Source organism: Erinaceus europaeus, chromosome 3 (assembly GCF_950295315.1).
Source record: "Erinaceus europaeus chromosome 3, mEriEur2.1, whole genome shotgun sequence".
Classification (NCBI taxonomy): domain Eukaryota; kingdom Metazoa; phylum Chordata; class Mammalia; order Eulipotyphla; family Erinaceidae; genus Erinaceus; species Erinaceus europaeus.
Window position 1 is genome coordinate 50,288,299 of NC_080164.1, and position 25,218 is coordinate 50,313,516.

Here is a 25,218-nt window from a genome sequence, read left to right on the forward strand (position 1 = left end):
TGATTTGTATCAGTAGATTAAAAAAATTCTCCACTATTTTTGAAAGGAGAAAAAGACAATTTCTCAAAAACTTAGGGAATATTTAACTTTGTCATATTATTATCAAAAGCATACATTTTAGCAAATGAAAAAAATCCAACCTCATATATGATCTAACTGAAAGAACATTTTATTTGACATATTATTCCCCCCATTTCCCAGTCATGCTTGACCCACACCTCCCGCCTAACATAAAAAAGCATAATACAGGGAGTCGGGCTGTAGCACAGCGGGTTAAGTGCAGGTGGCGCAAAGCACAAGGACCGGCATAAGGATCCGGGTTCGAACCCCGGCTCCCCACCTGCAGGGGAGTCGCTTCACAGGCGGTGAAGCAGGTCTGCAGGTATCTATCTTTCTCTCCTCCTCTCTGTCTTCCCCTCCTCTCTCCATTTCTCTCTGTCCTATCCAACAACGACAACAACAATAACTACAACAATAAAACAACAAGGGCAACAAAAGGGAATAAATAAAATAAATATTAAAAAAAGAAAGAAAATTAAATAAAAAAGCATAATACAAATATTAAAATAAGTAAATAACTTTAAAATATTTGCAATAACCAAATGAAGTGATCTTAAATCCAAATATAATAGAAAGGCCTGTGCTCATTTGAACCTTTTCTGATGCATCTGCACATAAAAGAATTAATCTCATTATAGTGTTCGAAGATATTCTGAAAACTTAGATATCAAGGTCAGTCTATACATTTGATTGCTCTTACTAATGCTAAGCTTTAGATTCAATTTCTCCTCACTGGCCATGAAACTTTACGGAATTTACTGACCTACTGAAAATTGCAAATGTGTATGTAAAATGTTCTACCTAGGTGTGCATGCAACATTTCAGTTTTGCTCTTAAAACTTCAGTATTTCAGAACTAAAGGGACAAAGTTTCAATTATCTAACTCAACTTCTTCATTTACCAAAATTAATTAATTAGCTAATTAATTAATTAAATCCCTGTAAAATTATAAGAGCTGACCGAACAGAGCTCAGGACTTACAAGTTGTTTCCAAGGATGACATCTCAGCATTTGCTCTTTAAGGACACTGCACCTCCTAATCTGCCAGACAGCTTTTACAGAAAAGACACCTGAACATTCCCAACACAAAGTACACATAAACAAGTATTTGAAACAGAAACTGACCACTGTGAGCTGATCCTCACTGTGAGTCAAGCACAAATGAATTCTGCTCATATCGTAGCATTAGGGCCTAAAATAAGTGATTCAGTACTCTGAGGAAGAAATCTAGGTATCCTTGATTTACTATATACTCAGTAATGTGTAGACTCTCAATTTTTAAACTGAAGAATATATAATAATATATACACACATATGTGTATGCATCCATGTATATAGACAAAACAAATATGACAAAATGTTAACAAATGTTAAGATGGAATGCCATGACTATTAACTATACTACTCATTCCATTTTCCTGTATGTGTGAAAATATTCATAATAAAAGTGGGAAATGTTAACAAATTATGTGGGAAAATATATCAATGTAATGTTCCATATGTTTAACCCTGTATTTTTCATTTGTATGGCTTTGGAGTGAAGGTCCCTGAATGTAGTCAATGCATTTTGCAACAACAGAATAGAGTTATCGTCATATTATATGAGAGAGAATGCCCTCACTTTAAAAGAAACTTGATCATGTTTGATTGTTAGAAAACTAACTCTACTCTTTGAAAATGGGTAAGATTACAACTAATGCCAAAACTTTGAGTATATTACTGTGACATTAAAGTGTACAGAAAGAAAATTAAAATAGTCAACATAGAAAAGAGACTTCCTCTGCTCTCATATTAATAGGCTACAACACAAAGCATATAAGAAGACAAGAGACTTGAGAAAGGCCTACAAGAATGCTCACCTGGGAGGATATTTGCTTTGTTGTGCCCTGGCTTGAGTCAGGTCCCATTTCACAAGGGGGGGGGGGGGGTGCTTGGTGCTGTAGTGTCTCCCCCTACCCCCCACCCCCCAACCCCCATGCCATCTTTCTCTCTGTTTAAATCTCTCTTTCTATCTGAAAAATTCAGTACAGAGTAGTGAAGCCTCAGTCATGGCAGAAGGAGGAGACATGGAATAGAGAAGGAGTAAATGATCAATTCACCCAGTGAAATTGCTTTTCAGGTTTAAAAAAAAAAAACTGTAGAAAAGCTGATTTGACATAAACAAGACGTGTGTAACTAATTTTTCCTTTTCAAAACCTCCAGAATTAACCTCTTACTAATTAATTGCTTAAGATATTTGGAATGGGCTGGTAAAATCTCATAATTATTATGCAAAAAGACCTTCATGCCTGAGGCAGCAAAGATCCCAGGCTCAATCCCCAGCACCAACATAAGGCAAAGCTGAGCCAGTGGGGCTGGTGTGTGTGGTGGTGGTGGGGGGGATATAAAGGAAGTTTGCAACCTTATTCTACCTTAACTTTACTTCAATCTGCAAATCTAGTGCTCACCATATGCATATTACATGGTAAAAAAAATTATCCCCAGCACTAAGGACATAACTTTATCATAAAATTTACTAATAACATAGCATCCAGAAATCCAAATATCTGATACTCCCCATTAACTTCACAAAGACCAAAAACCAGTGAGATAAAATGAAGGCAGAAATGAAAGAAAAAAAACTTGTTAGTAGAAAAATATATTTCCTCATCCTAACTAGGATCATGGGAGGTCCTTCTGCCTGTCTCTGAGGACACTAACGCCTACCCCAACTTGACCATCAACAAGAAGTATGCCATTCAACTTGTCACCTTGATTGAGGTTGCACCATCATTTTCTCACAGACACCTTACTACATAGGGCTGACAGATCACTAGCCACAGTTCAAGAAAAAAAAAAAAATCCAGTGAGGGGGCCAGGCAGTGCTGCACCCAGTTAAGCACACATAGTATGAAGAGCAAGAATTTGCACCAGGAGTAGGGTTTGAACCTCCTGCTCCCCATTTCCAGGGGGACACTCTATAAGCGCTAAAGCAGGTCTGCAGGTCTCTATGTCTCTCTCCCTCTATATCTCCCTCTCCCCTCTCAATTTCTCTCCATCCTGTTCAATAAAATGGAGCAAATGACCACCAGGAACAGTGAATTTGTAGTGCTGGCACACAGCCCCAGTAATAAACCTGAAAGTAAAAATAATAATAATCCAGTACCAATAGTTTTTTGGTGAGAAATGTATCATATGCATATCTGAGTTTCTTCTTAATTATTTACTTTCTCATCCTTTCCTCCTCAAGTGAAAGTGACAGATTCATGAATAGGAAACTTTGAGAGTGAGGGACAGAGATGAGAATCTTGTGAGTGGAGATCTCAGGGGACCACCAAGTTTAGAATGCCCTCTGTCCTGACACATAAGGACAGACAGACACTCTTCCCTGCAAAGTTACGCATTTGGGAATAGTACTAGAGTCTCAATTCCTTGTTATATCATTACTCACATTCAGAAATGAACACCAGGTCTAAATAAAAATTATATTTTCAACACGAAAATAAATTAAACCAGATGATGATGATAGCAGTTCACACAACTAATTTGTTATAATAACTAACTGTTCTAAGTTCAGATGTCAATTTATATAATCTTCTCAACAACCCTATAAATAGGTATCAGTATTATCTTATTTAGAAGGTGAGTTTAGGTTATTCTACTGCCCCCCAAAATGAGAACTTTCATGGAGAGAGATCAATGGAAGATCACTTTGGTTATAGTCATATATATAAATACCCTTATGCTTGAAAATTACCGAAAAGTATTAACTGAGTAGGATATGCCTAGTGGAGAATTCAAACAGAATAGTATCAGGAGATACCTTCACCCCAGAATTTCTTGATTCAGAAATGAAGGGAGAAATAGGCACTGGACTGTACATTCCTACAATGAGTGTTATTGGTCTTAGACATGTTTGCTGTCTCAGGATTTATCACAGTGTCTGGTATACAAAATTATTCTGTGCATGAATGAATGAAATATAAAGCCAAAGAATGCTTCGTCACTTCCTTCTAAAAAGCTCCTAACCTAAAAAGGTTAGTCTTCATTTTCTATTCCCAATGAAAGAAAGAATTGGCAGCTGCAGTTCAGAAATAAATGGACCAAGAAGATATCAGTTACTAGGTTACTTCTTAAGGTGGTATAGGAAAAAAAATAATAAAAGTGTTAGAGTTGTAAAACCTGACGGATTCAGGTCTTGGTAGTTTCCCACTTCTACCGTGTCCGACCTCAGGCAATTCTCACCTATAAAGTGAAAATGTGTATAGCTGCCCTGTTATAAGATTAGTGATATAAGGCTCATGGACTAAAGTGAATACTTTAATAAAACTGAAAGCATGAAAAATTATATCTACTAGAATTTTTTCTTCCTATCACCCAATATTATATGGGGCTCACAACAGGTACTCAAAAATATTTATTTAATAACAGATTAGGGGAAAAACACATTTTTGCTCCTTTAATCTCAATCATCCCTTTTTTGTCCCCCTCCTTTTTCCCAAAGCACGGCTCAACTCTGCCTTATAGTCATATGGGGGACTGAACCTGAGACTTTGGAGCCTCAGGCTTGAAAGTCTTTTTGCATAACTATCTCTCCTACCCACTAATTTCAACTCATAACACTTCCTCTGCTAGTCCAAAATTATCAGGAGTGACCTCAGTGGAAGGGGAAAAAAGCAAAATTAAGAAAAGCTACCCTTTAAAAAATCAGGACCAACTTCATATCAAAATAAATAATGTCGACAAACTTATGGAGAAACATCAATGATATAAGTAGAGAGAAAAAAAAAAACTCAAGGTAATAAGAGTTGAAAATTCAAACCAATGCCCAGCAACTCTTATGCCCCTCTCCTCTCCCCTTCAGCACCCCAGGTCACAAACTGAGAAATGGCAGTGTCATTCTGCTCCTCTGAAATAGGAAGCTGGATTAGCTCTGGCTGGCTGAAACCCAACTCAGATAAGTCCAGCACAGTGCTGATAGGCAGCGGGAAGGAATTTGAGGAAGTGACAAGAAATGCCACGTCATCCACCATAAAGAAAGTGTTCCCACAAATCAGCCTGGGAGGTGGCTGCACAGAAACTGGTGCTCAGAAAAAAATGCAGATAAACACAGAAGTCTTTCCTAGCAGTAGGATCATGAGCCAGCTACAAACAATTCATGCCCTTGCCACATCCTTCACTGACTATTAGGAGGGATGCAGAAAACTCCCTTCACATATGCCCCTTCATGTAGCCTGAAGGAACTTGAACTGGAGGGGACACAGCCACCCACAGCACATATTTGCCTCTGCTCATTTCAAATGTATTAACCAGAGAGTCACCAGTAATCCTGAGGAAGCATTATTTTATTTTATTTTTTTCTTCTCTTTACCTTTATTTTTTAAACAAAGATTCTAGGTTACAGTCTCTTCATTGCTGGGAAAGGTATAAGCCATGTCAGAAATTAACTCTTCCTCCTAATTTCATTCACCAAGTAATAGACATCATAATAATATGCAATGACATCTGTCATCGCTAAGATTTCCACTGTTCTTCACATAAGTTTTATAGAAAAGCAAAAGTCAGCAAGCAGTAATTCTCTAAAGAATTCACAAGTAAAGAAATGAGACCTAGCAAAGAAGAAGACTAGGGAGACTGGAATTCTTCTATCCTGCTATTGTTGCCTTTTCAAAAGGATGCATGAAATTCCTAACTGGTCTGACTTTTTGTACTTATATTTAAAACTTTCATCCAAAGGACCTGTTTTCACAAACTAGTATCCAAAGCTTGCCTGAGATATCCTTGTAAGGAAATCTATACTTTGAGAAATAGATTAAGAGGTTAAATATTTTTAGAAAAATATATATCCTGTACAATTAAATAATACCAGTAGTTACTTAAAAGGGCATGTTAAGTGAGATCTCAACTTAGGTAACTATTGGGCATGCTCCATTGTCCAGTGTTCCAAGCTTTTCTATATGAAATCCTGGCAGGGGCTAGGCAGTGACACATCTGATAGAGCTCACATGTTATAAAGCAATAGGACCCAAGTTCAAGACTCCAGTCTCCACCTACCTGCAGTGGTGAAAAGCTTCATATGTGGTGAAGTAGTGTTGAGGATGTTCTTCTTTCTCTCTTTCTACTTCCCCCTTCCCTCTTGATTTCTTTCTTCTCTACTCAACGTAAGTAAATATATATATATATATTTTTTAATTTGGCTTTCATTTTGAATTCTTTAACTGCCCCCCAACTTCTACCCAGAGAGAAATCCTAGAGCTTTTAGAAGTAATAGAATTGCTAGCAGAGCAGATTTTTATACTGGAAAGCCAAGAAAACAGTTCAACACAGTACATTTTTGCTCAGAACTCTAAAAACACACCAAATAAGAAATGATTAGAATTACATTACTTACTCTCACAGATTAGCATTAAATTATTAGTTGTATTACTGCCTTACATTTACATTAAACTTGCAAATTATATAGATCCTTATTTACATTCTATGAGCAACTAAATTTTTTTCCTGCATGCATATCTAATCATCTGCTTACCTCTTATCACTCGGGAACCTACAGTTCTTAATTCCATGGATTTCCACAGGGCAAGAATCTAGGCCATCGTTTATGCACAGAAATCAATTCAGCCATCACTACACTATGCATCAAAACAGCATTTTAAGAGCAAAAGTTGGAACTAGTGGCACTGAGCCAAAGCACCTCTCCTCAAAGGGAAAATGCAATAAGATTTTTTTTAAGAGCTAACAGTTCAGGTCACTGTGGCTCTCTACCGTACCAAAAATCTGAGGCTCCTTAAATAGCCCAGGGTCTCTTGATTCAGATCTGTGAGGCTCTATGCTCAGCCCAAATTGCTGACTGCCGCATGCATCCATACACGTTTTTGTAGTATCCCATGTAAATAATCACCATGTGTTTTTTTCTCTCTGTCTCTAGTGAAATCACAATGACATTTTTATGTATTTAGTTAAAATATGAAAGAATGGTTTAGTTCTGTAAGCTTATTCCACTTTTATATTATCTGCACCTCTGAAGCACAATATTTTATTAACATGATAGTTTCAGAAGAAATCATATTACTAAATATCATAAATCAGAAACATCATGGGCTTCTAAAATAGTTCTCAACCTGCTAACCAAACCACTCACAAGTTATAACAATTTAGGCAAATGTCTATTAAAGCCGTAAAAGGTTTGTCCCCATACACTTTTCCCACACCCAAATAAAGGTGAATTAAGAAACTCTGGCAAAAGATATACGTCTATTGCCATTTCCCACAGAAAATAGTGCATTTTCCTCTGGGAATAAAGCATTTCCCTTAAACTACTGTTTATAACCCTTATCAGCTCAACAGCAATAGAGCCATCAAGTTCAATATCTTGTGGAAAAAAGTCAAGGTCAACAAGTACTTGCATTTTTGTTTATCTTTAGCTGCAATTGCCACTGACACTCAATTGGGTAATAAACATGAGATCTGTCAAATGTTCCCAAAGAACAGGTGATACAAAAGCTATCAGAACAAGGCCATTGCCAGGTAATCAAACAATCCTGTTGTAACAATTATGATTAGAGTATATTTATTTATAGATGCAAACATCTGTCAGTTCTGAATGCATATTGCCATGTCATTCCCACCACTGGGTAATAAGAGTGAGGAAGTAAAGGGCTCTCATTTAGAATTACTCACCAACAATAATGTCTATACTCCTGTGAGCAGAGTTCCATCCATAGAAAAGGTTTTCTCCTCCTATCTTTTCTATTTAAAGGCAATTTTGTGTGGCTAAGTATAGTCATGTCCTTTGCCATGCCAGCCAGGTTCCTGAGCCCAGTTGCCATTCTCTGCCTGAAAACCAATTCTACGGTTCTGTGTGTGTGTGTCTATTTGGAATTGTTGAATTATTCCTTTAAGCCAGCATGGTTGCTACATAGAAAACACTTCATTTTAACTTGAAAAGTACTAGGATTTGTTCAGCATGTTTAAGTCTAAAGAGTCAGATAGATATTTGGAATAAAGACCACATACTTCTTTCCAGTCTATCATGAAACACAGTGATAGCAACAGGAGTTATGCATTTGGATCTGGGTAGCACATGGCTCCATGCCACATTCGACTTACAGATTAAAAATAGAGTCTTTTACAGCTGCAAAGTAAGACATGCTAAACCTATCACCTCCATTTTCAATATGAAAATTAAATCTAAGGACTATAGTTACTTCTAAGACCATGATTCTGACCCACAGAAAGAAAATCTATGTCTCTACTTCAATTATTTTTAAAAATGAGCCTAAGGAACATTGTTGGAGTCTAAAAGTAATACTTATACTTATTGCTATACATTTTTATTAGCATTTCATTATTTAGCAGAGCAATTAATATTTTCCAAAGATGACTCCTTCCCTATCAATAGCATCAGGACATCTGGAATTGAAGCAAAGGACAGTCCTAAAAATACACAATCCCACATCCTGGGGCGGGGGGGTTGTGAAAATTTAAAAAGAAATTTCTAGACAGTCATTTTCTAAAGTGTAGAGTAAAACTATACTATTTTATTTCACTTTTCATATTTTATTAGTGATTTAATAGTGATTCATTAGATTATAAGATAAGTGAGGTATAATTCTATACCCCTCACCTTTTTTCACTTTTAATTTATTTAATTTATTTTTATTTATTTATTCCCTTTTGTTGTCCTTGTTTTATTACTGTTGTAGTTATTATTATTATTGTTGTTGTTGTTGATGTCATTGTTGGATAGGACAGAAAGAAATGGAGAGAGGAAGGGAAGACAGAGAGGGGGAATGAAAGACACCTGCAGACCTGCTTCACCTCCTGTTAAGTGACTCCCCTGCATGTGGAGAGCTGAGGGCTTGAACTGGGATCCTTAAGCCGGTCTTTGTGCTTTGTGCCACGTGCTCTTAACCTGCTGCACTACCGCCCAACTCCATGAACTACGTCTTTTTAAAAACAACTTTTACCATTACTATGCTCTAATTATCACATGATGATGTTTAGTTAAATAAGTATTATATCAGTATAGAAACTTATCCTCATTCCTTAATTCTTACACAAACTGAATGTAACCAAAGTTCGATCAGCTGACGCAATGTATCCTGTTTCCAATCCAATAGTCTATGAAATCTTGGCTAGGAAATTTGAATATTCTAGCTAAAAAGAAAAGTTCCCCACCTGCAGGGGAGTCGCTTCCCAGGCGGTGAAGCAGGTCTGCAGGTGTCTGTCTTTCTCTCCTCCTCTCTGTCTTCCCCTCCCTCTCTCCATTTCTCTCTGTCCTATCCAACAATGACAACAACAATAATAACTACAACAATAAAAAACAACAAGGGCAACAAAAGGGAATAAATAAATAAAATAAATATTTAAAAAAAAAGTTAACATCCTGGGAAGTGGAAAGGTTGCAACACACCAGAAATAGAATTTGTCAGAAACTAGGGAGGTCCTGTATTAGTAGAACACACATGCCTGAAGCGATAAAGGTACCAGGTTCAGTCCTGGCTGTGTAACCATATGCCAGAGTTGTGTAGTGCTTTAGGTTCTCCCTCTCTTTCTCTTGTATAAATAAATAGATAAATCTAAAAAAAAAAAAATTAATCTATCAAGAATCTTTGAATACCCATGAAACAAAACATGTACTTTATAAATACACAGGAAATATTCATTATACAGTTGTCAAGTGAAGAGGGAAGTCACCTCATTTTCAGAGTAGGATACTGATAAAATAAGTCACCAAATTCCCATGGTAGCTCCCATGACAGGCTTCTTCCTTTCTACCCAGTCCCTGGATCCCAAGAAATCAAATACCTTCTATACCAGTAAACATAGGGGGAGAATGTATGTGGTAATTAGACTTCTATGAGCCATAGTCAGGAAGAGGTGAGAAAAGTGATAACTTCTGTTCAGTCCGTGTGAGAAGGAAGCCATGGTCAACAATGACCAACTACCCAGACTTCATTTCTAGAGAGATGAAAACCACACTTAAAGACAAGGAGCATGCCAGAAAATACCTGTGCATTTGTTAGCAGTTTGGAAACCTTAGCATCACCCAGGCCCTCCAAATCTCACTAGCCCCCTATCTTCCCCAACCCCAGGCAGGCACAACTTGAGGTCCCTTGATGTGGTTCAGTCTCCCCCTCTAAACTGGATCTCTCTAGCCTTCTCCTTTGCCTTAGTCCATATCTTCAACAATTTGGAATAACTGGTGATGATTTCCCTCTCCTTCATGTCTATTAATTCTTTCATCACATCTGAAAGCCCAATTCAAGACATTTTTAAGCATTCCCTCTCTGCCTTAAAAAGAAACTTCCAACTCTGAAAGACAACATGTATGATCCCTTATGGTCTGCTCCCTGTGACAGCCCCTCATGCACCAGTTCCTTCTTTTCCATACCCTATTCTCTGTTTATGCTGGGGTATGGATGAAGCCTTTAAAATGGCATACTCTATTTCATTCATTTCATAAATTAATGTCTTGGCCTCACGTACCCTTGTACTTCTCTATTTATACCAAGTTTTCTACTCAGATTTACCACCCCAGGAGAATGAGAGAGAGAGAGAGATTTCTTTTAAAATCAACTCTGGGAAGTAGGGTCATGAATGACTAGAGTGGGCTGGACCCACACTGGATTCCATTCAGACTGAATGAGAGAGATCAGTGATTGATTAAGGATGTCTTTGATGGAAGGACAGGCAGGAACTGCATCTCATCCTGGCAGTTGCTGCATCTTTGCTAGTGAGTTAGGTTCCATTTCTCTAAGTCGACATGATATGGGATATGGTTATAGTCCCTCTAATTCCTAGTTGCTCTGCACCTATGCAATAAAAGACTTAAGCTGCCAAATGTTAACTGCTGGTAGCTCACATTCAGGACTGTCAATTTCTTGATTCCAGGAACTGCCTCTTCCTCTCTCAATTCTCACATCTAACACTGGGCTGGCACATATTCAGTTAATACTCATATAGTAACTGTGACTATTTCTGTCTTTACCTTTCCTGTCTTTAGAAGTATTCCTTTCATAAGCTTAAACATAACAATACCATGAAATGCCCTTTATTTGCACTGGATTTATCCCTTTCACATTAAGGTGATATTATGGTGCTGGAATACAGTAAATGAAATATTCACAAAACACCAGTTCCTTCATTCTTACCCTTATTGCTTCAGAACTTTACATTTAAATACTTTAGTATTTAAATCTTGCTACCTGGCATCCCACCTAGGCCCCAGACTTTTAACCATCTCAGTTTAACTATCTTAGTCTTTCTGGCTCCACTGATGCTGTTTTAGGGATAATAACTGGAGCCATCTCAGATGATACCATAGATATGAGCTCAGACTGACAGGGACTCAGAGTTCACCCAGAAGGATAAAGAATAGGAAAGTTTCCAATGAAGGAGATGGTATTTGGAACTCTGGTGGTGGGAATTGTGTGGAATTGTACTCTTTTTATCCTAAGATTTTGTTGATCATTATTAAATCAATTTAAAAAATGGTCAGAAGAAGAAAACATCAAAGTGGGAAAAAGTTTCATAGTTTCATAAAGTAAACAATAGCTTGGTGCACATTAAGGCTGATTTGGATAGTAAAGTGTTAAAGTAAGAAAGGACTGAATATGGATCTGGGCAACTAGTCAAATCAAGCAATCAAATATTCATTCATCAGACACTTACTGTATTTGCAGCATGTGCTGGGAACTGAGGTGAATGAAAGGTGCCTACTGGTTTTGAGGATGCCAGTCTAGGAGATCTCACTGAAGTTCCCATGAAAAGATTAACAGGAGTGTCTTCTCTCTACCTCCCTTTCTCTCTGTCTCTGTCTTTCTGTCTCTTTGTAACTGTGACTAGTTGTATCTCACTGTTGTTTTGGATGTTAGGAAGTTCTGTGTCAAACTTACTGCCTACTTCTAGCAACTACATGTGACTTATTCACATCATTCTGTAACACCCTATGACAGGCATCTTGTTTATTTTCCTTCCATTCCAACTTCTTCAGATACTTAGTTTTATTCTATTACACACTATGTAATTTTGTTAATTCTTTCTTAAAATAATAAATACATTTTAGAATTAAAATGCAGCCTTTTCTCCTAAGTTATCACAGTACAAAGAGTGTCACAGGAATAACTATATCTGTTGTTACAGGTGCATTGTAATAGGGAAATATAAAGAATGATTCAAACTAAAACAAATAATATTTTTTAAATGTTAGAATTGATCAAATATTAGTAATCTAGCAAAAAAAAACCTACTGGAAGGATCAATATTTTCACATTCACTCATCAATTATTCATCAAAAAGAGATCTGCATACTTTAATGATGACTCTTTTAGTCACTACCAGTCCACGCTAACATCTGGAACCCTAGTCAGAAAGTCCTGGGATTCCAATACAGACATGATGGGCCTAGACTTTTAACAGATCCTTCTCTCCACTGTCACTGGCTATTTCTATCAGGAACATAATGGACCTTGAGAGCTTGTTTGGAGGTTCTAGCAAAGGAGAGCAGCTACTCATATACCCTCCACCTAAGGCTGGTGTGTCTCTATTCAGGGAAGGCTGTCATCTTCAACTGGGCACACGGCGTCGGGAGGGACGAAGCACATGGAGCCATGAGGGAGGAAGGGGACACCTGCCTAGCTAGCCAGATCAGCCGAATCAACCCTGGCGATCATCTGGGGTGACAGATGTCGTAGCCAGATCACCATCACATCCAGGACCAACATAATGGACCCCTTTGTGGGCCCCTATAGGACTTTGCCCTCAATATGGATCAACAATGGTAGGGACTGTTCCATTCTCCAAAGGGAGGCTGGACAACATACTCTACCACTAGAGGAAGATGGGTCCTGAAATTAGTGCAGCCTGTAATATTCCTAGCTGTGATCACAGAATGGGAGCTCAGACCTGCAGGGATGCAGAGGTTACACAGGCTCCTGTGCTGAATGAGCCCCAGATCAAATTGATGGGGTATACAGCTAACAATATCCATATACTTTCCCCATATTTGGGAGCTACTCTCTTCCCTGAAACAGCTTCCTAGTCTTTTTTCCAACTATGACACCATCTCTCCAGACAATGTCTTAGATCACCTGCATATTAGATATCAGACTCAGGGAAAAACTAGTAAAGTCATGGGCCCCTTGGAATATACCAAAAATAGACCTACTAGCTTTTTCCAAAATGGAGACCCCAAATCTTAATCTATAATATTCTGGCCTTTAGATTTAATAATTAATCAACAATTTGTTCTGCTTTATATCTTAACTCTTTTTCAGTCACCAGGCTCCAGATGATACTATGATGCCAACCTAACTTCCCTGAGCAAACAACCCCACCAATATGTCCTGGGGCCCCACCTCCCCAGGCCCCTCCCCCACTAGGGAAAGAGAAAGAAAGTCTGGGAGTATGGATCAACCTCCTAATGCCCATGTTGAGCGGGGAAGCAATTATAGAAGCCAGACCTTCCACCTTCTGCACCCCATAATGATTCTGGGTCCATATTCCCAGAGGGCTTTAGAATAGGAAAGCTTTCAAGGGTTGGGGGGAGGTGATATGTGATAGAGAGTTCTGGTTGTGGAAATTATGTGGAATTATACCCCTCTTATCCTATGGTCTTGTCAATATTTATTTCATATATATATATATATATATATATATATATATATATATATATATATATTTAAATGTATGATTTTATCATTAGAACTCAGCTTTAAGTCCCCAGTCCCCACCTGTAATAATAGGAGGGTAGTTTCATGCGTTGTGAAGCAGTGTTATAGGTGCCTCTTCTCTCTCTCTCTCTCTCTCTCTCTCCCTCCCTCCCTCTTTCCTCCCCTCCCTTTTTGTTTTTCATCCTCTATCAAAGAAAAAGGAAGAAAGGAGTACTTCAGGTACTGAGCCCCAGAAATAACCCTGGTATCAATAAAAGAGAGAGAGAGAGCTAAACTGTGCTCTGATCTCTTACTAATTTCACTCCTTTTTGCTATTATCTCATAATAAATATTTTTAAAATAATACATGGTTTTATTTTATTTAGCTTTTTTTTAATGCAGCACTGGGGAATGAACCCAGGATCTTGCAGTATTAAATGTCACCACTGAGTGGCCTCCCTGGATTATTATACTTATAATTCCTTTTATCAGAGAGAGAGAGAGAGAGAAAAAGAGAGAGAGAGAAGAGAGGAGAGGAGAGGAGAGGAGAGGAGAGGAGAGGAGAGGAGAGGAGAGGAGAGGAGAAGAGAGGAGAGGAGAAGAGAGGAGAAGAAATAGCAAAGCATAGGTCCACTATCCTGTGGAGCTCTGCTGGTGCCATTCTTGGCACTCTCATGTGGTGTTAGGGCTTGATTCCAGAGCCTTACATGCAAGACATATGCTCTATCATGTAAGATATCTCTGATCTTCCAAAAATATATTCTTCAAACTTTTCTAAAGAAAGGTGTAGATTTTCTAAGTGAAAACAATTTCCTCACCTCCTGGCAGGGAACTAAGTAAAAGGAAATTCTGCATCTCTCCTTCTATCAAAAAATGTGATCAACTACACTTTGGAAAGAATACATATGAGGTGATATTGGTAAATGGGGTAAGCCAGGGCTAATTGTACTAATCAAACAGAATGTGTTTAGGTTAAGTAATTACGGAAAATTATCTGCAAGACTGAACTAATCCACAAAGCCAGACACTTGAGCAAAACCCAACTTACCAACTATACTTCTGGGACCAATCAATGTAAGAGGTAGAAAACACCTACCTCTTTTTAAGGAAAATGCTTGGCATAAATTTACTGTTTGGGTTAGCTTTTGCTAGGCCAACAGCCAAAACCTCTACCACTATACTTAATTAGTGCTAACATCATGAGAGGGAGGGAGGAAGGGAGAGAGGGAGAGCAAAAGAATGAGAGAGAGAGAAAGAGAAAGAGAGAGAGAGAGAGAGAATGATTCAGGAATACAGCTAAATATCACCTTCCAGGGATAAATCATATCTGTTGCTAGAAATGACACAACATAAAGCATCCTCCTGTCAGGGTGATACAACTACCCCTAATAAAGGATCCTGTTTCAGAATTCATCCTCATCTCCATCCTAAAATCTCTAAAGATACTAAAGTATTACTGCCAATCTCTATCCAGCATCTATAGAAGCCTGTATAGAGTCAAAGAATGGAATAAAAAGGTAGGAGTAGGTAGGACAGGCAACTATGAGGGTGGCATGGTTTAAGGTATATCTCCAAACATATCTACCACCAAATTCTGAGTCTATTCTTGAGTGCCCCATCAAAAAGCATCTCTGAGACTCAGAACAGGTGAGACCTTAGTATCTATTTACATTTTATAGAGATTGCTAAGGAAGATTAGCCATCTGGCACCCAGAAGAAATGACTCCTAAGGGAATATTGTGCAATCACAATTTGAAAGCATGAGAGGGTTCCCAATCCTCTTTAATAAATAATTATCCATCAATGGCTGTGTGCCCATATAACTATGTTGGGCACAGGAGATAGGAAGATGTAGAAAACATAGTTTCTTCCTAGGCAGCATCCTGGGGAGGCCAATCCATTTCAATATATGAGAAAGGAAAAGAAAGAAGATAGCAAGACTAAATTGAAAAAAAAGAATTTCCTTTAATCTGGGGGTTCACTAAATACTGTCTTCAGATGGCACTTAAATTTAAAGTTGTTTTAACTCAGCTATGAAGACCCTATCTCCACCTAGGACATTCATGATTAAAACTCAAAAAAAAATCAAATAATTGGAAGGAGGGATTATATTTTATTCTCACTAACCTCCCACTGAAATAAGTATTGCTTTCAAGCGCATATCTTGGCAAATAATAGACCACAGAAATATTAACAGACCAGAGACTTTGTGGTCAAAGCTAATTATATTTACATACCATAATACAGGCATTACCAAAATCTTAAAACATCATTCACTTTCTCAGTATTTTAAAAGAATTGGCAGCTAGTAGCATTAACAGAGAATATTAAACAATAAATATTGCATGGATATTTAACAAAGCAGTTCTATCACTGTGTCACAGTTTGTCTTTTAATTTGATAGTTGTGTTTCAGTATAGGTTCCCTTGTTTTTTGTACATGGTATTTCATTTTATGCATTAAACTAACAAGGTATACATTGACTTCACCAAAGGGATCCCTTCCCTGCCCTAAAATATCATGGTTCCCTGAAGAAGATCAATGTAAGTCAGCACCAGGTGACTAATGGTGAGGAAAACAATGATGACCCCTGTGGATTAAGGAGCAGAGGCCCTAGTGGGTGCATAGTAATATGGGAGGATGGAATCAAGCTCACAGGAATGGGCTATCGATCAAAGCTGGCCTCCTACCAGTCCCCTAGATGCTGAAACTCTAGGGCAGGCAGAGGACTGGGGTAAAGATGATGAGGCCACATACCACCACTTTGTGTTTTAGTCAACAGCCCTAACCATGGAGTTCACAGTGCCTGGGTCATTGACATGTTGTCAAAAGAAATACACTCACAGTACCCTAAGAATATTCATATTTAGTGAACTTGTCACTTATATATGTTGAAGACTCTTGGCAGTAGACATAAATATCCTGAGGGCAAATACTAGTACTCTGTCTTTTTTTTTTACACACTCACACAAAGTACTTGCCATACATGAAGTAGTTAATCCACTTTTGACTAGACTAGAGTGTAGTAATTTACATCCCTCCCCCTTCCCACACACACATACAAACAAATATAATCCATGATAATATTTTTATGCACCTGTAAGATTGATTACAACTCTGAACTCTTTTTAATACTTGGGATATATTAAGCAAATGCTTTCCTAAAATTAACTCCCTAACTTCTGCCTTGTTAAAATGACACCATTCACCACCCAGGACAATAGATTCACCCCTCAATTATATTTTCAGGTAGAAAATGAAAAAACAGTTTAAGCTGTACTAGGGTGGCTCTGGATTGCCTTGAAGGTTAATCTGAAAACCAAGATTTGCTTATAATTGGGGTTTGGGCGGTAGCGCAGGGGGTTAAGAGAACGTGGCGCAAAATGCAAGGACCAGCAAAATGATCTAGGTTCCAGCCCCCAGCTCCCCACCTGCAGAGAAGTCGCTTCACAGGCAGTGAAGCAGGTCTGCAGGTGTCTATCTTTCTCTCCCCCTCTCTGTCTTCCCCTCCTCTCTCCATTTCTCTCTGTCCTATCCAACAACGAATGACACAACAACAACAACAACAATAATAATAATAACCACAACAAGGGCAACAAAAGGGGAAAAAATGGCCTCCAGGAGCAGTGGATTCATGGTGCAGGCACTGAGCCCCAGCAATAACCCTGGAGGCAAAAAGAAAAAAGAAAAAGAAAAAATAAAAAGATTTGTTTATAATTTAAAACTTAACAAAGAATCAAGAGAAGAAAAAAGTATAAAATAATACAAGAAAAGAAATGTATTATTAGAAGATCAATTAAATAATTAAGCATTATAATCTGTTTTTTAAAAATTTTGGACTGTTTTTATGATTTATGTAAGACAATAAAATGCATGTCACTGATATGAATGTGGAATATATTCTTTGATATGTGATGCATTTTTGGCAAAATACCTTACAGTTTTGGAAAGACCTGAGAATTAAGAACAGCTAAATTCCAGGTCCACTATAATAGAAAATATATTCCATTCTTGCTAAAATGTTAATGTTGTTACAGCCAAGTAACCTTTTCCTAATGTATAGTAAACCAGAGTAAAACCAAGAAAGAAGAAACCTTTTGAAGAAGCTTTCATGTCAGTCTCAGGTGGTAAGGCACCTGTTTGAGTGTATGTGTTACAATGTTTAAAGACTAGGGTTCAAGCCCCTAGCCCCCATAAGCAGGGGTGGAGCTCCATAGTAAAGCGGTGCAGCATGTATGTTTCTCCCTTACTACCTTCCCCTCCCCTCTAAATTTCTCTCTGTCCCACAATGAAATAAAAATAATCTTAAAAAAGAAAATAGAATAAAAAGTTTTCATATCATCAGGCTGCAGGGCTAAATGACAAATTAACATGACACTATTATTCATATAATTGTTTACCACTCTTTTATTGAAAACTATTATATGAAGGCTTGACAAAGCAATGTAATTAATTCTAAAAAAAAATGTCAAAGAAATAGTGTATCACTTCAAAAGTTCCATAAGTCATACTGAATTTATTCTTTTCTTTTTTTAACTATTTATTTATTTATTTATTCCCTTTGTTTCCCTTGTTTTATATTGTTGTAGTTATTGTTGTTGTTGTTGTTGTTATTGATGTCATCGTTGTTGGATAGGACAGAGAAAAATGGAGAGAGGAGGGGGAGACAGAGAGGGGGCAAGAAAGATAGACACCTGCAGACCCGCTTCACTGCCTGTGAAGCTACTCCCCTGCAAGTGGGGAGTCAGGAGCTCAAACCCGGATCCTCACGCTGGTCCTTACACTTTACAACACTTACACTGAACCCGCTGTGCTACCTCCTGACTCCCTGAATTTGTATTTCTTAAGAAATACCAGTCACAACAAATATCCAGTCTATCATAGGCAACAAAATCCTGGTACTTCACAGAGAACAACAGTAAATGTCATCAGCGAAGTCTATTATCACATGTAGAGTTCACAGTAACATTACAAGCCAAAGAGAAAAAGGACTTTTGGCCTAAGTCTCTACTTAAGAAGTATCACACCTTTTAAATTAAAAAAAAAAAAAAAAGAGTACAACATTTTATAAAATATCCAGATCCTGAGTTCACACATAAATAAAAAAAAAAAGAACAAACAACAGAAAATACAAGAAATAACCTTGTTGACTAATGCCCTGTCTTTTCCAATCGAGGGCCAGACCTATTCGAACCCAATCACATGAGGATGGAATCAGTAAAGGTCAATCAAAGACAGGCTGAAACTCCAGCCGTCTAGCTGACCTTCAGAGCTTGTGACAAATTGCTATCAGTCAATGTCAACTAATGACAGGAGCTCTTTGGCTAATCAATTGTTCTAAAAATGATCAAGAAAACTACTCACAGGACAGCTCATTTTCACATCAATGCCTATGAAGTATGAAAAGCTCATTTTTTTGAGTTTTTAATAAGCTCATAAGTAAAGCAGTTACTTGGTAACAGAGGTCACCTTATAGAAAAAGACAGAACCTTTGTCTGCCTTTTTATATATTCTTTTATTACCATATTCTAGTAAAAGTAAGTCATGGATATGCCAGAGGGCTACATAATAAAGTAGGTAACACTTCATCCACTGTAGAGACAAATAAACTTCTGTGTTAGAGGAAAATCTATTTTGGGAATAAATAATTTCAAATGAATTTTTAATAGTTAAGAAAGAAAACAATGGCCCCTAGTTTACTGGTCATATTGTTTAACAGTTAGAAGACACACACTGTGTGAAAACACTTATGCCCAAGTTCATGCTAAATAATCCAAATTACTACTTTCAGATCATAAAGTTATTTTTCTTAGTTTTAATCTGACATTCTTTCATGATGCTGAAAGTCAAGAAAATAGAGAACAGAAAACAATCACATGTGATGAATCAATAAAAGGGAAGGTACATAGAGGAGGGCTGATCCTGGGAAAACAATTCTCTGTCTATACCTCTAATGCAACATGCTTGATGAATTCATAATGTGGGTCATTTGATAACAGCGATTTGTGAAGTACAATAACTTCCTCTTTCTCTCATACACCCTACTTTTCCCACTAGGAAATCATTTTCCTATTCTGCCTGCCACTACCTTAAAAGTCCACGCTTCAATTTGCAGTCCAACATGAAATATAGCTAAAGAAAGACTAGAAGGCCTAAAGGTTTAGGCCTGTGGTTAGTTATCTTTTACTTTTCTCCCCAACATGTATTAATTAAAATGCATTGCACTGAAATACACAAAGTTCCTGCAAAAGTACAAAGCTTAAGAAGTATGTGTCAATGTAGATCAGGTCCCTCTGACCAACACACAAATGAAGTGGAAAAAGAAAAAAAAATTTTTTTTCACCATTTTCCATGTCCTAGGGTTATCACAAACATTTTGCATTCAAAATCTGTAGGGATTTGCTTTTAAAGAAGAAACTGTTTCTGAACAAAGTAGCATTAACTTTTTGTTTTCATCTGAAAATCTACAGATTACAGATTATAGCCTATCCCTGAGTTGCAAAGGTAGTTTTTCAAATTAAAATATCTTCTGTGGCCTCAACCACTCTCAAGTTGTCCATAGGAAAGAAATAAGGGAGGGAGGGCAATACTTAAGCTGAGCCATAATTGGAAGTATGTGAAAAATGAAGTGTCAGTTTGGTCAATAAAGGGCAAAGGTCAAGGGGAACTGCAGCCCAAACTCTGTGCGAAATGTGCTCATTAAGACATCCAATCAGAGAGCGCCTTCCCACCTATCCCATTATTCATCAGACAGCTGACTGCTTCAAATGCCTGGGTTTGGGCTGTTATTACTTTTCTTCTTCATGTAAAAGGCGAGCTGGAATATAAATCGTTGCTCAGTCATCTGGAACATAATGTGGCCCTTCCCCACCCCCTCTCATCCAGCTCTGCCTGCTGGCTTCCCAGGTCTCAAACAACTGCCTTGAGATTTCCTTCAATAATAAATGGAATTGCCTTCTGCCTATAGGTTGCCTGAACTCATACAAAAGCTGTCATGGAGGGGGATGGGTCAGTGGGTGGTACTGGAACTATTGATACATTATTATAAAGAAACAGCAGAGCTTTCCAATTGTTCCACTTTAAGGAAACATGCTGTTCTTCTTTTCCATTTTTTAAGTGGGAGCAAAGATACTATTGTTAATCTGAGTTCTGCCCCCAGAAGAAAAGTTCATAAGTGGTTTTTAGAATTTCCAGTGATCATTGAAATCCTCTAGGAATGAAATGTTTCACATCAGATTTCAATGTAGTGATAATACTTTCTTCGTTCCTCTAAGAAATGAGGAAAATGAGCTTTAATTGGGAAATGTTCTGCAAGATAAATGTCCTTATTTGTTTTCCATGCTATTTTCAATTCAATATTTCTTTGAATGAGTGGAATGGGGGTAGATTTTTTTCTTTTTCTTTTCTTTTCTTTTTTTTTTTTTTGTTTCTGCTTCACTCAGACCCAAGTATCAACCCTCAACTGCTGTTGATGAAAAATTCTGACATCATTGTAGAAGCCAAAAGTGGTGTAGATTTTTAACACAAATTAATTATATTAGTCATCAATTTCCCCTGTAAATATTTCAATTATCATTCTACTCAGCAGATGAAATTATATTTTCACTCTTCAGCACAGTGTATCCCCTCTGAGGTTATACCAACTCTATTTTAATTCTAGTTTTGTCACCAGTATAGAGTCCAACACCAAGTCCAAGGAAGACACTGGGGAAAGAATCATCAAACTGCTAAATGCTCATCGGATGAATCATTTTCCCATGTCAAGCCACACTAAAGCACTCTATCAAATATGGCAAGTTGTTAAGGAGTTTGGGTTCTAGACTTAAGACTATGTGGACTCAAGCCCTGACTTGACTACCAAGAATGTGACTTTGTAAAGTCTTTCTGAACTTCCTTTTATAAGTTCAGTTACTAAATAAGGCATATACCTTCACTGACTGACAGCCTTGATATATATATATATATATTCTTTTATTCTGTAATTATTTCTATTCATTGATCTCCCTTATCTATAAAACAAAATAAGTAAATCCAAACTTCAGATGTAGTCAGTCACAACTAAAATCACTTATGAGTGAGAGTGATTCATAGTCTTCCTAGGAAGGAGCACACATCTGGTGAGAAAAACACACCAGATTTGTTTTGTGTTCTCCTGCTGCAAGTTACACAGTTCCTAGGGTAGAACCTGACTACGGTCAGTGAGGTAGCTACAGCAGGTGGGACACACACACACACACACACACACACACACACACACACACACCAAGCATCTGTCACTATGTAGCTTATTTTATGAGATTCCTGAAGACCCTAACTTAACACAGTTACAGAAGCCAAAGACCATGATCTGAAGGCTTCCTTTGACAATTACTCACCCTTCAAGGAGTTCTAGTGTTTTTGTTTTTTTTTCTCTTCTGACACTTGAAAACAACTAACTAATTGATAGATACAAAATAAGGGGTCAAGTCTAGTATCTTTGGAAGTGGTTTGAGGAAGTTAAAAAGTAAACAAAAACCAATGTTGTAACAACAGTAACAGACCCTTAAACCAAATACAGTGCTAGGCCTTTCTTTTATATAGCAGTTTAAAAGATCTTAACTGTTAAGGAATCAATTTCTGGCAAGAGGTCACAACATTTAATATTAAATGGAAGTAGATGCCCTAGAAATAGTTTCCATGATAAATAATTTGAGTTGAAATAAAGGTACATTATGTAAATCATGAGCAAACATTATATCCCTGAAGTAGAATAATAATATTTTAACTACCTGCATTACTTATATTCTTTTATAACTGTACACGATTACATTTTGTACACTTTTATGCATAGGTATAAACCTTGGACTAAAGTATTCTATTACAAAAGTTTTTAACTCAGCAAAATAACAGTCACTCAAAAGCCCCCCAATTTCTGGAACTCTAGGAAGTGTTACAATATTTTGAAATATGCCAGAATATTGAAGATTTTTGTGGATGGTGCATCTTTATTTTGTTTACTTAAAAAATTCCAAAATAACAGCATCTAGTTGAGATGGAGCCTATAAATGCCTATATTGTGAAGATATAAGGCTATTTAAAGAGGACCAAAGCCTATGTGACTTCCTTTTTTTATTTTATTTATTTATTCTCTTTGTTGCCCTTGTTGTATTATTGTTGTAGTTATTATTGTTGTTGTCATTGCTGGATAGGACAGAGAGAAAATGGAGAGAGGAGGGGAAGACAGAGAGGAGGAGAGAAAGATAGACACCTGCAGACCTGCTTCACCGCCTGTGAAGCGACTCCCCTGCAGGTGGGGAGCCGGGGCTCGAACCGGGATCCTTATGCCAGTCCTTGTGCTTTGTGCCACCTGCGCTTAACCCGCTGTGCTACGGCCCGACTCCCGACTTCCTTTTTTTTTTTAATCACAGGTACCATAATGAAGTGGTAAAAACTGAAATGGACTTAGGAAGAAAAGAAATGCAGTACAACTATTACAGTAGAGAAAGTTTTAAAATATGTATTACTCCTGTTGGTGGGGGAAACACCTCTTCGGGTATGTTTTTGACAGGCTGAGTTATTTCTGTCTATTGGGTATGTATAAAGACATATTTATGGATTTATAAATCTTTTGAAGAGAGCTGTTATTTACCCAGTTGACTAAAATGGACTCAAACTGTGTAAATAACTATTTAGGACATGTACTACGGGCCAAATGCTGGCACAGCTTACACATCCATGCTGCCGGAACAGGCAGTTAGGGAAAACATGGAAAAGTCACTGTGCACAGTTAATCCAAAGACCCAGCTCCACAGGTCTCGGAGATAAAAACATGTTTAGAAGGGTCATAGTTGGCATGGAAATGCACATAAGTTGTTGCAGAAACACTTATTTATAGGCATCCCCCTGCATTTTGTAAGGAATAAATCACAGTGTGAAAGAGAACCCATATGGAAGATAAGGACAGGTAAGACTGGAAGTGTGACACCCACTGTGTGTGCTATCAAGCTGGTACAGGGGCAGCAAAGAAAGCTTCTACCTATGTCATTCCAGAAGAAGCAAAGGACTTCAGTTATTTGGTGGAGAGCCAAAAAAGAGAAGATGGTGTGAATAAATTTATACAAATAATTATGAAACTAAAAGTTTGTCTGACTCTGCACCAGGATCTCAACCAGTCACTCCACTCCTCTCCACCTTATTTTTCTCATCTATCAAGCAGTGCTACACCTTCTTTATTTACCACTCTGGACTATTTTAGACAAGTTCAGCTGAGATTATTTAGATTAGATAATTTATGTGAAAATGTTTTAGTAGCTTAGTTTATGATCTTATGTGGAAAAAAATGACCAATTGGGAAAATAATTCAATTTATAGCACTGAACTCTCATCCCAGAGATCCCCCCTTCAATCTCTAGTGTTACATGTGCTGGTGTGGTACTCCAGACATTATCTGTCTATCTATCTATCTATCTATCTATCTATCTATCTATCTATCTACCTACCTATCATTATCTATCTATCTACCTATCTACCTATTTATCTATCATCTATCTCTCTCTCCCCCCCCTTCTTCCTCCATCTAGCCTTCCCTCCCTCTCTCCTTCTCTTGCTGTCTCTACACTGCCTCATTGGAAACTCTCATATATAATAAGTAAATATATATATATATTTATATAGCTATATATTATATATATAATATTGTATATAAATATATAATATATATTATATATTTATATAGCTATATAAGTAGAGAATCTTAGTAATGACAAGGACATAGTGCTCCTGGTTATAATGAGATTTTTTTTTCTTGAATTGGCCTTAGGAGAACATTTGTTGAAGGAAAAAGAAGCAAACAACCTCCTTAATAGGCAATATCAGAGGGGAAGAAGTAGGAGGGGTTGTTTGTACCTTGAAAATCCTTTTATCATATTATGTTTGAGAAAATTTATGCTACAATTTCACACTCAAGTGTATTTTAGCAGTTTGTGAGCGATGAAAGCAGCTAAACTACCTTTCTGTTCACACATAGGATGATATATTTTCTAAAAAGCAAGAAATGAAAAAGAAAAGATAACAAATAAACAAAACACTGGAATATGGCCCCATGTAGCAATTTTGGACTACAGAAAGAAATTTACAGGAGAAAGAATTTTAGATTTCATTTATACATTTTTGAAAACTTACAGTGTAAGTTGTATTCTGAAAAACAGGGCCTCATATTAAAAGCGCTGACATCACCTTAACTATAGCACTGATATAGTAGAAACCCCACAATATATACATACACACACTTGAAAGAAATAATGCCCCTTGAATTTATGCTGCCTATCATTTTCCAGTAAAAGTCAGAGGGCAGAGGTCATCGGTTTCTGCCACAGCTCAGAACCAGTTTGCTATTCTAGGCTCCATTTTTACTAGGCAGATAGTTATGATGAAGTCAGCAATTTCTCTCTGAGCAATAATATGTTTCAAATGTTTAAAATTCTGTGTGCAGAAGTTACCCTGCCCCAGTCCAAATAACATACATGTGCCTGAACAAAATTTAAGT

At 37.4% G+C, this 25,218-nt stretch overlaps 1 protein-coding gene and 1 non-coding gene across 4 annotated transcripts in view; both read right to left on the reverse strand.

Moving 5' to 3' along the window:
• Positions 1 to 25,218, reverse strand: part of MEIS1 (Meis homeobox 1) — a 167,428-nt gene that overhangs the window by 104,761 nt on the left and 37,449 nt on the right. The gene's annotated exons all lie outside the window — the stretch shown is intronic.
• Positions 21,129 to 21,190, reverse strand: LOC132537935 (small nucleolar RNA SNORD56). The gene has a single exon (XR_009549340.1). It is a non-coding gene; the product is annotated as a small nucleolar RNA SNORD56 (small nucleolar RNA).